Source organism: Gossypium raimondii, chromosome 1 (assembly GCF_025698545.1).
Source record: "Gossypium raimondii isolate GPD5lz chromosome 1, ASM2569854v1, whole genome shotgun sequence".
In the NCBI taxonomy this organism is placed as follows: Eukaryota; Viridiplantae; Streptophyta; class Magnoliopsida; order Malvales; family Malvaceae; genus Gossypium; species Gossypium raimondii.
This window is the reverse complement of record NC_068565.1, coordinates 38,180,974-38,192,603: the sequence shown is the minus strand read 5'-3', so window position 1 is coordinate 38,192,603 and position 11,630 is coordinate 38,180,974. Positions and strand designations below refer to the sequence as shown.

Genomic DNA, 11,630 nt, shown 5'->3' with positions numbered 1-11,630 from the left:
CTAATTTTTTCCCTTTATTTGCTTCTGGTAGGTTCTCTTAGTTTATGATAAGAAAAAGCCGTCGGATCCATTACTATGTGACAGTGAAATTGCAAGTATAGCTTGCAGAAATCGTAGATAAGTAAGGCAAGGTCAACAGAATATAATAGACGAACAAGAAGACATTATTATTACTGAGGAGATGGGTGATAATCAGAATAATTAGTTACCTCCTGCAGTTGCTGTAAATCCTTCAAATCCAGATCATGTTCCTCATACTATGTACGATTATGCCAAGCCCACTCTAACTGAGGCTTAATCAAGTATTGTGAGACACACTATTTCTGTAAATAATTTTGAACTGAAGCCAAACACTCATTTCGCCAATTTCATGGAAACCTGTGATACTTTCAAAATGAATGGCGTTACTGATAATGCTATCCACTTACAGTTATTCCTTTTCTTGTTGAGGAACAAAGCTAAACAGTGGTTCAACTATTTACCACGAGGTTCCATTATCGCATGGGTTCAAATGACCAAGAATTTCTTTCTAGAGTATTTCCCACCGGCTAAAACAACTAAGTTGAGGAATGATATCTCGTCCTTTGTGCAGATCGATTTAGAGACTCTATATAATGCATGGGAGAGGTATAATGATTTATTGAGAAGGTGCCCTCACCATGGGTTACCTCTATGGCTATAGGTTCAAACCTTTTACAACAGTTTGATCCCTTCAACAAGGCAGTTAATCGGTGCAGCAGCCGGCGGTACTCTAAATAATAAAACACCTGAAGTGGCTTATGAGTTTATTGAGGAGATGACACTGAATAATTATCAGTGGCAAGCCATGAGGACAAAGCTGATGAAAGCAACTGGTGTTTTCAACTTAGATGCAATCACCATGTTATCAAATCATGTGGAACAATTAAATAAAAAAATTGATGGTTTATATGTTTTTACGCAGGTACATCCGCTGATGCACTGAGTTACGAATAGAGGTGGAATGACTAACCCAGAATGTTTACCCTTCGCTCCTAGCACAGAGACCAAACAAATGAATTATATGGCTAATAAATCTAGGCCTCAAAATAACCCTTATAGTAACCACTATAATGCAGGTTGGAGGAACCATCCTAATTTCTCTTGGGGTAGTCAAGGAAATCAAAGAGCACAAGCCCCCCTGGATTCCAACAATAACCTTACCATCAGGAGAAAAAGCTGAATCTCGAGGAGATGTTGACAAAGTTTATCTCGGTGTCAGAAACCTACTTTTAAAACACTAAGGCAGCACTAAAAAATCAGTAAGTTTCGATTCAAGGACTCAAGAATCAAATCGGTCAACTTGCTAAGTTAATCTCAAAAAGACCACAGGGTAGTTTGCCTAGCAATATCGAAACTAACCCAAGAGAGTAGCTTCATGCAATTATTATTTGAGATGAAAAAGGGTTACTTGAATTTGAACAAGAACTGAGACAGGAAATTGTGGTAAATAACGATAAGGTTGAGGTAAGACAGAAAGAGCAAACGCTAGTTGCCAAAGAATATAAACATCGAGTGCCATGTCCTAATGCGATGAAGAGAGACCACGCGGTTGAATAATTTGGTAAATTTCTCAAACTTCTGAAAAAATTACATATTATCTTACCATTTGTTGAAGCTCTTTCGCAGATGCCTAATTACGTCAAATTTCTAAAGATGCTTTTGGCAAATAAAAGGGATTTTTTCTATTCCTTGTTTAATTGGTAGTTTGAATATTGATAATGCTTTGGCTGATTTAGGGGCTAGTATTAATGTCATGCCCAACTAAATGTTTAAACAGCTAGGTCTTGGGAAACCCAATCAAACTAGGATGAGTATTCAATTAGCCGATTGAACCATTAGATACCCTAGAGGTGTTATTAGGGATGTGCTTCTTCAAATAGATAAATTCATATTCCCTGTTGATTTTGTTGTTTTAGACATGGATGAGGGTAGCGAGGTACCCATAATCTCATATCGCCCCTTTTTAGCAACTGCTAGAACAATAATTGATGTTGGTACGGCTGAGTTAGTATTTCGTGTAGGTGATAAGTCGTTTACTCTTCAAGCTTGTGATTCTATTAGAACATCTAGTGATCGAGATGATGTTAAATCTTCTGTTAATGTTAGTGACCATGTGGCTCAAGCTTCTTTACAAGAAACCCTCGAAAAAATATAATGGAGCCAAGTTTTAGTCCATGCAATAGCAACATAACGATTTATGATGAAAGAATGTTACAAATCGATAAACTAGATGAATGGCAAACACATGTCAATGAGAAACCAAGAATACACGATGAAGAGACAAAACAAATTCATGATGAGCATATGAACATGATGAACCAATTTAAGGTTGGGGACAAGGTACTGCTAGACAAAATGGTTCCACAAATAGTACAGTACTGGATGTCTTTCCCTACGGTACAGTATAGGTAACTTATTCTGATATTGGAACATTTAAGGTAAATAGTACTCGAATTAAACCTTATTTTGACAATAGAATTGATAGCGAGAAAGAGGAGCCTCGGCTCCGTAAACCACTATGGTCGTGCATGTACAAGGTAAGTCAAGCTTAGACTCTAAATAAGTGTTTCTCTAGAGGCAATCCGAGTGTTAATACTCTACTAATTCTTTTAATTTTATTTCATATTATTTTTAAAAATAATTAATTTTAAAAATAAAAAAAAAATTACCCACATGGCCTAAACACACGTGTCCCAGGCCATGTGCACAATAAAAGGTTCGACAGTGCGTTACACAACCTAGCAACATGGCCATGTGACCCACACGGCCTGGACACATAGGCGTGTCCTTGGTCATGTAGATTTTGGAACTTAATTTTTCAAAAAATTCGAAGGTTACACGACCTAAAATAGTCCACATGGGCATGTCCTAGGTCGTGTGATCCTTGGAGCTAATTTTTTCGATTTTAAATTAAGTTAGAGAGTTACACGAGCAATAGATATGGCCGTATGCGAGACACGGCCTAGTCACACAGGCATGTGGGCTTCCACACGGGCGTGGGAGACGAGACGAAGATCATACATGGCCTATCACACAGTCGCATGTGCCACACGGCCAGGACAGATGGGCGTATCCACAGTCGTGTGAAGACTAGGTTAGATTTTTATTGCACATGGGCTAGGAAGATCTACATGGGCATTACATGACTGTGTCAGCCTTAAAACCCTAGCCCCATTTTCTTTTCCTTGTTTTGTTTTCTTTCCCAACTAACCCCTAACCCTAATTGAAATTTCCACTTTCTTCCCCATTCCAGCTGCCTTTCCTCTCTCGTCGAGCACCCTAGCCGTTCACCTCATCCTTTTCGGCCACCGTCGTGTCTCCCACCTTTCACGCACATCCCCTTACCCCTCGTAACCTCTGGTCCTGCATCCCCCTTCTCGGCCTTTTTCTTCTCACACGACCAACCATGTTCCACCACCATCCACTCCCCTCCCTTTCATTGTCCTTGCACCATCGCCAACTCGCCACCACCCCATCGTCGACCCCCTCTTAGTTTGCCCTTTTCCCTATTTTCTTTATTTTATTTATTTATTTATTTTATATTTCCTTTTCTTATTAATCTATTTTTTATTTTTTGTTTTATTTTGACTCTTATTCTTAGTTTTATTTTTATTTTTTATTACTATTCTTATGATTCTCATTATTAATATCATTTTCCTTTTACCATTGTTATGACAAGTTTGGATTCTTGTTGATTCAACAAGATCTTGTTGTTGGTTTTGTTCATTAATTTCACTATTGTTATAATCATAAGTCATTTTGGTATTTTTGTGGTTAGGTCAATAGTCGATTATGTTAGGGCTTTCTTTATTATTATTATTATATGTGATTACTAATTTTATTATGGTTAATTCATTATTTGAATTTTAGTTTCTTACTTACTTTATTTTATTTCTTTTCCTTCATTATTATTTTTCTTACCTCTAGTTATTCAGAATCATCGTAGCTTAAGTTAATGGATTTTGCATGCTCCGGTATTAATACTTATTGGTTTAGGAGTAAATTTCCTATTTAGGGTAATTCAATTTTAAAATTCAATTTTGGTGACAGGGTTGCTAGTCCTGTATTTTAATTGCATACTAATTTGTCGGCCCCTCTGTTTCTTTAATTGTTGCTCCTTATTGGTTTATTACTTTTCTAATATTAGATTAGTTTTTAGGCACATCATGATGAACACTCGCAGTAAATCTAAGGTTGTTGTCCCCACTTCGAAAAAGCGAAAGACTCCTAGCGTAACCTCTTCTTCGAGTGCTTCCGTCGAGGCCTGCCATTCGTACCTCCACTTTCCTCAAGGCCACAAGGAGAACTTATATCAGCTTCTTCAACTGAGGCCACTCGGCTTAGGCTGATGTATTGATTGGGCTGCCTTGGAGCAGGTCCAGTTAGCTGATCATGTTGGCGCCATCATTGCTACAACCCCGTGGGATCGATTCTTTTCCATTATCAACCCACAAAATTGGAGCTTACTTTAGATTTTTGTTCTACATTTACCCTAGAGCAGGTGATGATGGCCCATGATGAGCCGGGCACCATCACTTTCAGACTTGGATGTACGGTACGCCTTATGAGTGTCCTAGATTTTGGAGTGGCATTGAGACTATACACTACAAAATTCATGAGTGCCAAGAACTTCCTCTGATTACTCTGGCACATTCACTACTCACCATCTCTTTGTTGGGTTGACCTCACGGTGAGTACGAGACCTTATTACGCGTGTCGCTCGAAGGCGACTTCTCTTCCTCTAGCCTTATGTTATATTCATGCCCTCTTGGCTCATACATTGACCGGTGGGAGAGAGAGCACCAGAGTTGTCAGTAACACTGATGCATATTTTCTATGGAGCATGGCAACAGAGCGTATTTTTTATTTAGCCTATTTCGTTTGTAACGCCCTGAATTTTGGGCCTAGAAGAATTGGGCCTTGAGCTTGGAAGCAGATAGGAGACTGCTCTTAGATATTTTAGTTGTGTGAGTGAGTAACACAAATTGCATGTTTGGTTGAGTGGCTAAGTGATTTGAGAGTATTTGGGAGTGCTTGAGAAGCCTGGGTTCAAGTTTGGCCTTTGGCAAAATTTTAATTTGGGTTCTTAAATGGACCTGGATTTTAGCCTATAGAAGTTATAATAATTAGTGGTTATTTTATGATAAAAAGAGAGAAGGGATCTAGTGGTAAGGTGGTTCTACATGTGTGGCAATGAGTTTGAGGTTCGAGGCATGGCATGCACAATTGTATGTTTATTTTGCTGCTTGAGCTGGGGAGGTGTTGGAATTGGACTGGAACTCTGTGGTTGAATTGGTCATAAGAATTTGAATTGAATTTGAATGGGGAGTTGGAGTAAATCAATAAGAAAATTTGGTAGAGGGATTGGTAGAGTTTTTGAAGGATTTTGAAATGGGAGAAGTGGGAGCCGATTGGGGGGAATTTTGTTTAGGCAATTTCGGCTAGGGAGTACATTTGGTGCATTTTCGGCAGTTGCTTTCTTTTATGCCAATTTTATTTTCTTTTATGCCAGTTTTTTGGTGTTTTTCCCGTTACGGTTTTCTTTATTCTTTTCTCCCTATTTCCTATTTTTCTTAATGTGAGCCGAATTCAACTTTTCTTTCTCCGCCTTCATTCTTTTTCCCTTCTCCATTGATCAAACGTTTCGACCTATAAGCGATTTAACGAATCATATCTCCAGCCTCTGAAGTGCCGAATATGTTCTTCTCTTGTGGGTTGATTGAGTTCAATTTTATCTGGTTGGCTGATTGATAGGGATAAACCACAAAGGGTGATATCGATTCATAATCAAACGGCTTGGGAAGTATAAGCCAACTCAGTCAAGGTTCTACACTCGTGGGCTACTGCGTTTCTCTCCCTCTTCTTCTTCTCTGCTTCCCCCTCTCTCTCCATCCCAACCGTTTTTCTTCAAGGCTCTTTTGAGTAGTAGCCATTATGAGGGAGGATCAGGAATAGTGCCAGGGTGCGGCAGGGTGGCTGCACCAATCTCTGGATCAAGTGGGCAACCACAACCGACTGATCTAGTCAAGGGAGAGGTTGGCGTTCTCGTGAGTCATTCACACTTTTCGCAATCAAGTGTGTATTTGTATGCGGTATTCGATGATCGACTGAAAAATCGAAAGTATGTGTTGTTACACTGGTATGACTGTAGATTGGCAAAATGCCGAACAGTCAAAAATATGGCCATGATGCCACACGAGCGTGCGATCGTGGGTGTGGTGAACCGAGCCCACGAACATGGGTATTAGTCTGTGGAGGCCACCACGAGCGCTCTCGTGGTCTTGGGCTGTTCTGGGCCTTGTTGGGCCGAAATGGGCCGTGTGGGCCCAATGGGCTTGTGGGCCAACACGGGTGAAAACCTCGGTAAGAGATCATTGATAGGTTGGTTTATAAGGCCCGCGATGTTGTATATGAATCTGGACTAGTTGGGCCATACGACTGTGTGGGCCCACTTAGGCCCAATAGCGAGTTTTGTTCTCGTATACACTGCTCTGGCCGTGTAGGTTATCTGAGTCGCTCGAGGCGAAAATAGACCTTTTAGGAAGTCGTAAAATTATTGAAATACCCTCGATGGGTAAAATTACCAAAATACCCTAGATGGGAAAAATTATCGAAATACCCTTAATAGGTAAAATTACCGAAATACCCCCGATGGGAAAAATTATCAAAATACTCCCAATGGGTAAAATTACCGAAATACCTCCGATGGGTAAAGTTATCAAAATACTCCCAATGGGTAAAATTACCGAAATACCCCTATAGGGTAAAATGACCGAAAAACCCCCAAAGGGTAAAATAACTATAATGCCCCCGTAGGGTAAAATGACCGTAATGCCTCTATAGGGTAAAATGACCGTAATACCCCCATAAGGTTAAATAACCGTAATACCCCTGTAAGTTAAAATGATCATAATGCCCCTGGAGGGTAAATGACTATTTTACCCCTCCAATGTAAATGGTTGATTTGTCCGTGATGTAAATGACTGATTTGTCTATTATTTAAATGACTGATTTGTCTGTGATTGGTATTACTGATTTGTTTGTGATGTGTATGACTGATTCTGAGCATGGTATTCTGCATACACGACATACTGCATGGGGTTGGGATACTGTTGTGGAGGAAGTATTGTTACTGGTGGCTTGGCCACATATACTATTATTGGCAGCTTTGCTGCGATGCTACTGATGGCTTTGTGCCGATCATATTACCGTTACTGATGGTTGTGTGCAGTTCATACCACTGCTACTGATGGCTTTATGCCAATCATATTACTGTACTTATGGCTTGTAGCCATTCTGTTTATAGCTTATAGCTATCCTGTTTACTACTCTTAGCCATTTTGGTTACCGGCAGCTTTACTGCGATACTGATTAGTGCCGCAACTGGTGCTGATATTGGTGTGTTGGCTGTGTGGGTCGATTTTATCCCCACATGGTGTGTTGGTTGGTACGAGTGGTGTGTTGGCTGGATTGGGATGGGTTGCATGATTGCATTGTCGCGTTTCTATTACTGATTCTGTCACTGTATTGGGCTTAGGCCCATATGTATTCTATTTCTAATTCTGATACTGTAATGGACTAAGGGTCACGCTACACTTTTACTGCTTTAGGCTAAAACCCACATTCTTCTGTTACTGAAAAGAGCTCAGGCCCAGACTGTTATCGCTTATATTTCTGACTGAATGAGAGGGGATTACACACTGACTTTTTGTAAACTCACCCCATTTTTAACCTTTCAGGTAATCCCCAGCGTTAGACGGACCGGAGCTGCGAGGGACTCGGAGAGAGCCACACAGTTGTACAAGTTTTATTTTGTTTTGCTCATTTATTAAATCACTTTAATTTTTATTCAAGTTGTAATAAGGCCTCAAAAATACTTTGATTTTAAATTCAGGATTTATTGATTGTGATTCTTATCTACTAGAAGGAGAACCTGATTTTCCAAAAAAAATAACTATTTTCAAACGCCACATTTTTGCAAATCAATTTTTAAATAACAACGTTTCTTTAATAAACCTCGATTGAAAATAAGCAAACGCAAACTGAGGTTTTGTTCAAGTTTTAAATGGCAAGAAGTTTGAAATCTCAAGAAGGGTTTTCAATGAAAACATGGTTTTCGAAAAACACTTCAATGTGACCCACCAGATACAACCATAACGTCTAGGCCGGGTTTGGGGTGTTACATCGTTGCTCTCGCCTTTCGCCATCAAACAGAACACAACAGGAAGGGTCCTATCTGGTTAGTTACTTAACTATGCCCTTCTGTTTGATTTGTTGAATTATTTCTGATTTCTCTAGATAAATAAATAAATAAAGTGAAAAAAATAAAATCGAAAAATTTATTGATTATTATTTAGTTCTTTGTTGATTAAGCTTGAACAGTTAAATTCATATTTTGGGAGGAAGCTCATTCTTATTCTTAAATAGTTATTGATTTATGTACTTATTTTTAATTGAACATTTGTTTACTATTTTTCTAGTTTGGTAATTTATCTATTCGATCTCGATTTTAACCAACTTTTTTGGCATTTCTCCACACCCTTAACCTAAGCCTCATTACAACCTCTTACAGACCTTTTTATTTGTGTATCATATCATTTTATAGTGGTGGAGATTTGATTTTCATGCAAGCCTGTGGTGATGACTTTTCTTGTTTGACTATTGAGTGCTTATTTTTTAACCTTAAACACTTTGAGTGATTTGAGTGAATATTTAGTGAGGATGTCGATTCTTGTCAATTTTGAATTAAAGGTAATTACTTAGATAATGGGAAATAACTATGTTTTCGTGCTTTAAAACTTTTCAACTTGGATTGTTTGAATCTTTAGAGCTCTTTTAATTGAATTGTCAATTTATGATTATTTGTGAATTATTTTGAGACATTATTGACGGAAATTGCAAGTTGAGAAATATTACTTTTAATGTGAGTTAAGGATTTTGCTTGAAGAGAAGCAAGCTTAAGTGTAGGGATATTTGATAAGCTATAAAAGTAACATATTTTAATCTCAATCTGAATGCATTTTTGGATGATTAATTATGCAAATTTGTGAATTTGATGCTCCTAATCCTTTAAATTCATGTTTCTATACTTAGGAGAGCATTTGGGAACGACAGGAGTGAAAAATGAGCCAAAATGGAACAAACAGAGTTGTTTTTAGGATCCACACTGCATGGGCATTTCAACATGGGTTGGACACACGTCCGTGTGAGACACACGGGTTGGACTCAAGCCCTTGTGTATGCTTGTGCTGATTTTGCACCATACTTCCCAAATACGTAATAAAAACACAATTTTTAAGGCTTCTGAGGATTATAAAGTCTATAAATACCCATTAAAAGAAGACATAAGGGGGAGATCAGAGAAGATCGAAGAAAACACTTGAAGAACACCATCGAAATCAACTCAGAAGCGGATCTCCATCAAAATTGAAGACATCTTTTTAATTTCTTTCAAAGTTTTGTTGAGTTTCTCTATGTCTTGTGGCTTTTTTGACTTTGAGATGTTTCTATTTAGGATTATGAACTAATTCCCTAGATACCTAGGGAGGATGAAATCTATAATGATTCCTCTTATTTAATTTCTATTTTACGCAACAAATATTTGATTCTTGTTCTCAATTATGTATGCTTATTTCATATTTGAATATTTCTAGGATATTAATTCATGTTTAATGTGATTATTTTAGTGGAGCAAAAGTCTCTGTTTAAGAGTAGATCTAGCATAATTGAGTGGAGTTGCATGCAATCCTAGAAAAAGGACGACATAAATCTACCGGATTCGAGTCAAATCTAATAGGGGAATCTATAGATCGAGTTAATGTGATGATAGGGGTTTTAATTAGGAAAATATTTCAATTAATGAACCTAGAGTCAGTTGTTCTTACTTTCAAAAGGGATATTCACATAATTTAGGGATTTCTACATATCAAGACACAGGTGAATAAATCGTGTAATTCATATTCATAATAAAAGGTGAAGTCTAGGTGGATTGTTTACTTATTGGTTAATATTCGATTATTCCCTCGATTCATCCTCTGTTGTGTTCTTAGATAAATTAGTTTAATAGTTTTAGATTAAAACACAATCACTCCAATTTGTTGGCTAAATAATAGAAAAAGGGTAATTACTAGTACTTTTAGTCCTCGTGGATACGATATTCCCTACTACCATAACTATAATATTGTTCGATAGGTGCGCTTGCCTTTGTCATATTTATAGTTAGTTTAGTGGTCATCAGTAATCAATTTCATCCATATTTGAATGGTTTTGTTGGATTAATCTGTATGGATCAATGATTGACTAAATAGGTGTTCCTCTCCTCAGAGGCATATACTGAAATTGAATAAGAAAAAGAAAAAAAATTAGTAAACTAAATTAGTACAAATCGTATCTATAATCTAAAAATTACCTAATTATTCTGGTGAAAGAAAAAAATTAAAACTAATTCAGTAATGTTGCCTCCTTGACAACGACGCCAACAACTTGACCGCCTCCAGACGTGCTAACGTCCAGAGTGTGAATACTGCAACTAAAGATATAGATTTGAGGCGATGTCTGCAAGTAGATGGGTCAGGTTGTAATATAGTTTTACAACGAAGTAAGTACTCTGAGGATTGTACCCAAGAGAGGCAAGTACTATTTTAAAGTTAACCTAGACGCAAATAGAATTAATTAGTAGTTTAAATAAATTATATTAGAATAAATCATAAAGCAAAGATTTTTTAGGTTTTTATAAATAATGAATGAAAAACTGCATAACTAAAAGGGACTTCGAAAAACTAATTTCTAAACTCAGTCAAACGAAGACATGGGTGATTAGCTTGCTTTGATGATTATAAGTAATTCCTATTTTGGGTTTTTATTCGATCAACTAGTCGTTACCCTAGCACGATCTCTCAATCTTCCACTAAACTAATGAGTCGACAGGAACTACTTATCTCTCGACCTCATAGTCTAGGCCGGTTTGGGGCTAAGGTCTTCATGGATAGGCCATAAATATTTTAGGTTAATTCCTACCTAAATGACTTCCTAAGGTCGTCAAGCCTAGGATTTAAGTTCTTCTCACCCGAACAGTTGATTCACTAAGAAAACCCTACATAATAATTTATCAATCACACCTCCACTCATTAATCCTCCATAAGAGGATTAGTTCCTCACAGAATCCATAAACAAAATAAACTTGATGATAAATATATGCATGAAAAATAAATCAAGAATAAAGTTTAGAAAATCTTGGTTGTAATCAATTATTAAAGCGCAAAAATCTAAACCCTAAGAGAAAGAAAAAATTGAAAACTTTACAAGGAAAAATTTAGAATAATAAAAGTTGTCCTTTAACAAGTGTTTAGGAACCTATTTATAGAGTTAGGGTTGTTTTCGTCCTCAAACGTAGGTTAGTTGATACTCTGGTGTTTAAATTTTGATTGTGTGGACCAAAATTCCCCCGGCTCATAATTATCTCCCATACATTGCCGGTGTCACGGCACCTTAGTGCCTATGTCACAACATCAAATGCAATATGTGTAGTTCAGGGATGACTTCAGGGGTGTGTTGCGACACCAAAAGGTAGTATGGCAATTCTTGCATTTTGCTCCCTATATTGCGACCTC

General features: G+C 37.5%; 1 non-coding gene across 1 annotated transcript; it reads right to left on the bottom strand.

Annotated features, from left to right (window-relative positions):
- Positions 1-559: 559 nt before the first annotated feature.
- Positions 560-666, bottom strand: LOC128032738 (small nucleolar RNA R71). Its single transcript, XR_008189035.1, has one exon. It is a non-coding gene; the product is annotated as a small nucleolar RNA R71 (small nucleolar RNA).
- Positions 667-11,630: the final 10,964 nt, after the last annotated feature.